General features: G+C 38.5%; 2 non-coding genes across 2 annotated transcripts; both read left to right on the plus strand.

The window, feature by feature from the left end:
• The first annotated feature begins 217 nt into the window (after nucleotides 1–217).
• trnaa-cgc (transfer RNA alanine (anticodon CGC)) lies at nucleotides 218–289 on the plus strand. The gene has a single exon. It is a non-coding gene; the product is annotated as a tRNA-Ala (tRNA).
• Nucleotides 290–4,413: 4,124 nt separating this feature from the next.
• Nucleotides 4,414–4,487, plus strand: trnan-guu (transfer RNA asparagine (anticodon GUU)). Its single transcript has one exon. It is a non-coding gene; the product is annotated as a tRNA-Asn (tRNA).
• The last annotated feature ends 1,042 nt before the right edge of the window (nucleotides 4,488–5,529 follow it).

The raw sequence follows: 5,529 nt of genomic DNA on the forward strand, positions 1-5,529 counted from the left end.
CCCATGTGACTGGATATAAAAATAAATTATTCATTTTGCCTAGTCTCTGGAAGCTTCGATGCGATTATTTTCCCTTCCTTATTTCTTCATTCCCATTAATTTACTTTGTAGTAGAAGAAACGCGAAAGTGGGAAACTGCAGGCATTCTTCGTGAAGGGTGGATTGTGTTCAGTGAACATATGAACATCTTTACGTCAGTTCCACGATCGGCACCCTAGGGGATGTAGCTCAGTGGTAGAGCGCATGCTTCGCATGTATGAGGTCCCGGGTTCAATCCCCGGCATCTCCAGGTGTCTTATATTACTGTGCTCACATCACAGTCTTCTGTGGAGTGAGAACTCTTTGCTCGTGTTCATAGAGAGACAGGTTTACACAATTAATTTCAGTCACACACGAAGTGCTACAGTGTTGCTCTGCTGTTTTAAATGTACCTCCAAAGCATTTCGTTCTGTTAACTACCAAATGATTTGAACTAATTTAATGTCATATTCAGAAAATCCAGAGAAGGTCATCAGACTTTTAGTGGCTGTTGAAGAAAACACCTGTTGAATCTCACCAGGGATTTCTTGAGAGATCATTCAGCGAGCGAGTCCTCCCTCTGGACTCCAAACATTTTGGGTTAAACTGTTATTCACATACTCTAACGAAGAGAAACGTTAGTGTCTTCCGGTGTGTGAGGCCATTTCTCAAAAAAAAAGTTATATAAATTGAATTGTTCTACTTTTTAGGCTTGCATAGTCTTATTAATATTTCAGTTAAATTTTAACTGTAGTTTTTTTCTGTAGTAACATCAGTTGATATTAATATTAGTCCTGATTTATATGTTTTTGTCATGGTTGATCTTAAGTAATTTTGTAATTAGTTTCAGTTTTGAAAAATCGCGCAGAGAAGGTACCAAAACTGGTAATGTTCATATAATGTGTAATGCATTAGCAGCATTTTGGGTTGAAAACAAAAAGTATATCTTGGTATGAATCCTAACACATCATAGGCAGCGTTCTAGGACTTCTCGCTTCAGATAAAGTTGTCAATACATCATAGATTTCTACTCAATCAATATCAGCAGTTTTATCGGTACCGAACGCTAGATATAGATCCTGGCAATACTTCGTGAGATCATTGTAAGAAAATCCAAAATACTACGGAAGGAATCAAATTTATACGTTTCTTTGGATCGAGAAGATGATCATTATGAGACTCAAAACATGCCTGTCTTTTCTTTTTTCGAGGACAAATGGATTATTGAGGTGTAAAGATGGGTTCAAAACCAAAATCACCTGCTATCGCTGCTGTTTCTTCAAATCCTTCAACTGATCATCGATATCGAGGAATAATATATAGTTTCTTCAAATCCTTCAACTAATCATCGACATAGAGAAATAATATTATACAAATTGTGGTTTTCTGTTAATTGCCAATTTGACTGTAATTACATCTTCGTTTACAGATGTCTTGCATGTATCACAAGGTATAATAGTCGTCGTGCGTCCTCAGTTAAAATGTTTTAAAAAGTACGACAAAAGTACAACATTTATGGTTACATCCATATTAAAATGAAGGTAAATATACCAAGATATTAAAATACAATTGTACAGTCCTAACTTAATAATGCCTGTGAAGTTTTCCAACAAATCCGAACTGTAATTTTGAAATATTATAGCTGAGAATGAAAAGAGAGTACAAAGATCAAATTCAATGAGTGAAAATGCACCAGTAGTTCTCTAAACTGAGTTTCTTCCCTGAAATGACTCGCTTGCGAAGCACCAAGCAGCCTTGAACGGATCGCGGAAATCAAGTATACAGTACAGATGGATTCAGAGTGTGCTTTCCAACTTTTGTGCAACATTTTCCTTTGATAGGGCAGAGTTGTCTTCACAATCTGGGTTAAATAAAAAGGAGTGACGACAGTGTTAAACAGCTTTCCTTCTTGGGGAACAACGGTTGTGTTCCATATTTCTAATTATTTTGGTTTCAAGATCGCAATTTAGTGTGAAACATAAAAGCCAGCTGGATAAGCTTTATTAATTTCCCTCACGGGATCAATAAAGTATCTATCTATAAATCTCTTACACGTCATTTACAATGGCCTTTCAACTAATAGCCGGTGCCGGGATCAAACTCTAGCTGTTCGTACAGTACGAGTTGCGTAAGGCTCTGTAACGCGCAGATGAGAAACTAACCTCTGCTTCTTCATTATATACACAGCGAGCTATATACGCGGGCTTACTGCCTCCTACGGGCTCTGTATTTGATTGCGGTACAAGACCGGCCGTGGAGATAAAGTGAGACGGGTGTGTACATTAAAAGGCTCATAGCGTCCCTGGGAGGGCTCAAACCACCACCCTTTTGGTTAACAACCGAGCCACAAAGACTCATGTACAGCTTAACACTTCTCGGTCTCGGTGAAAGTGATACACTCCGTAAAATTTCCAGAGATTCATTTATTTTTAAATGAAAATCACCAACAGCGGCCGAGATCTACTGGAGTTTTTTCATTCTATACTGCGGTTTCTGAAGGGTACCCTGTGAAAATACGAGTTTTGACGAGAAGGGATGGACATATAAGGTCAAAAGGCTTGGGGAATTGAACTTTAAGGTGAAGACTGCGGTCAGACGTGCTACCGTTGCACCATGGGGTACTTAATTTAAAAAAATAGGAAAAAAAAATCAGTGTTCCTGGATCTGTAATTGAGAACAACACCTGCACAAGAGTTGCGCAGGAAGAATAAAATGTGGTCTGGGAAGAAGAGTCTCTTCGGAAGAGCGGCGCTCTTAACGGATTTTTTTTTGTGAAGCTGATTTGTCTCCTTTGGGGAATTCAAAGGCACTGACAGGTATGACCTCGTGGCGCAACGGTAGCGCGTTTGATTCCAGATCAGAAAGCTGCGTGTCAGCTATTGGTTTTTCAGGTTCTGCTGGTCCTGAACACGGAATTCACACCATGCAGTTGAGTTCTATCTGTACACCACATAGATAATCTAAACAAAATAGAGCAGTACAGGACACGCAGTGTGGAGCTCACACAGCGAATAGCCTTGAACACAAGAGAAAAGGCACCGTTCACATCTGCTAAACATCACGTCCAACTTTAGAGACAGCTGCATCAGAGAATGGAATCCCGGAAGTTTCAGATAACCTTTTTTAATACAGGTTCAAGCAAACCTGAAAGTAAATGAGTTTCCGGACACTTTTGTTTTATTAAAAAAGTGTCTGAAGCCTGAAAATGTAATTTGAAAAAAAAAAACGCTATTGGACATTAGCAGGTGCTTTTTGTAACGATTTGCTATTTCATGCTGGAAAACAAAGGAAACAGACCCAACGTTTGCTTTCAGGTGCGGTTCATTACATAATAGACATCTATTACTGAGGAGCTTGAATATAATTTACACGAGCCAGGTAGAAGTCGAACCTACAATCTTATGATCCGAAATCAGACGCGTTATTTACTAAACCGCTGGCATTTCACATAACCTGAATTCCCCCATAGTGTGCTCAGCGCCGCTACTAGTAATGCACCGCTCCGTTTAAAATTTCAAAGTGAGAAACATGTGTTTTCTGATTTTTATGAGTTTTAAAATATAATCTCTTTAAATATGACAAGGGTTTTATGTTTCGCACTGAAATTCCGATTGATTGAGAATTCAGAGAAAGACTGTTTTCTTCCACAACACCGTATAATTATCACATCCACCAGACTCTCCAACCTCTCCAGACCTTGCTGGGTGAGCATTTGCTCCGATAAATTAGGTCACGTATCATGTTAAATCATTTCTTCTCATCACATTTCCTGGTGCACGTTTTCTCTATGAAAAAAAGTACATTTTTCCCTTGCACGATTTTTCTTTTTTATCAAAGCTTACAGAAAGAAAAAAGAAGAAGAAATAGTGTCGCAAAAGAACTCTGTCGCCCTTGGGAGATGTCAAACGCATTGGACATGAAAAATGCCAGATTAAAGCCAGTTCTCTTCGTTTCTCAGTGTCGGGGCTGCTATGTAAAGGAGGCAATTTGCTCTGAGAGCAGGTTCAGCGCTTACTGAACGCAGATGTCTCAGAGCGGTGTGTCCAATTGGCTGTAAAAGGTGATGGTTATCCTGTCACCGTAGCTTAGTTGGTTAAAGCGCCTCTTTATTAAACAAAAAAAACGAAATTCAAATCCCCGCCGTGTCTTTCTTCCTTTCTTGTAGTACAGAACGTACCATTTTGGGCACTCACAAAGGGCTTGTTTTCGTTAAATGCATGTGTTCATTTCCTTTCTGGAAAACTTATTTTTGATGAAATTCACACAGCTTGCGGAAAATGAAATCCAATTCTTGGTTATCAGTGCAGAAGAAATATTACCGGCTGGCAAAATAAACGGTTAGAGATTTTTTTTTTAACCGGGAATTTGTGATTCGAGAGAACAACCTACAAGTCAGTCTCTGTGGCGCAATCGGTTAGCGCATTCGGTTGTTAACCGAAAGGTTGGTGGTTCGATTCCACCCAGGGACGAGTTTCTTTGGCGATGTAAATATTGTCTTCGGTCGATTGGATTTCTCAGCGAAACCATAGCCATTTTAATATTTGCAACAAATGCGAGTGTTTAACACGTGTCAGGATCACCAGGAAATGTCCAATAATGCCCAACATCGTAACTCCCCAGAAAACCATATTCACCCAAGAAAAATGATCGTCGAATCGTCATTTATACTCCAGTTGAATCCTCTGCTGAAATATTTTAAAAATACAATGCAGGTTTGTTTGAGAACTTGACAAGCATTGTTACGATAGCACTGTGCAGTTGGATTTTGATATTTTGACATATTTACCTTAAATTTAAACATAAATACTATATAGTCTATTGTAATTTTAAAATATGTTAGCTGAGGATGCAAAGGGTTGAAAGGGAAAGGTCAGAGGGTATAGTAACAACAAGGTTAGGATTGGTGGAGGTGGTAGGGGTGTTGATGGTTTTTCTCTGTAGAGGATGATTGAATGTTTTATCCTTCTCTGAAGTGAGAAACTGGAAGAGTTGGGAGTTGAGAGATCTGATGAGGTTATATATTAAAGGAAGTTGATGTGGAGCTGTTAGCAGTAAAAATTACTTAATGTCTTTGATGTTGTCATCAAAGATAAACTGTAGTCAGCAAAGATAAAAAGAAAATTATCTTTGCTTACTGCCCTGTCTTTCTCACACCTGAAGAAGGCTCCACAGCCGAAATGTGATTCTTTTCTTCTCTTTTCAGCAGGAATAGTCCTTTACTTGTTCCTTTGCAGCCTACGCATGCTGACGCAGCTACTCACCTGATATTTAACATTCCTATAATCACAAATATGAATACCACTGTGGGTATTTTTTCCATGATTATTTATTCTGTCATTGAAGCATATTTTATATCATACCGAAGTGTCATAATCACTGAATTTTTTTTTTCATTTAGAAAATAAGAAAATGATAAATCACTATGAATTGCATTTAGCCTGTTCTGATCTAGATATTCTATATACTTTAACATGCCATGTTCACAATGTCACAACTCAGAAATGCAACAGT

This window comes from Atractosteus spatula (genome assembly GCF_055471065.1).
Source record: "Atractosteus spatula isolate fAtrSpa1 chromosome 10 unlocalized genomic scaffold, fAtrSpa1.hap1 SUPER_10_unloc_7, whole genome shotgun sequence".
In the NCBI taxonomy this organism is placed as follows: domain Eukaryota; kingdom Metazoa; phylum Chordata; class Actinopteri; order Semionotiformes; family Lepisosteidae; genus Atractosteus; species Atractosteus spatula.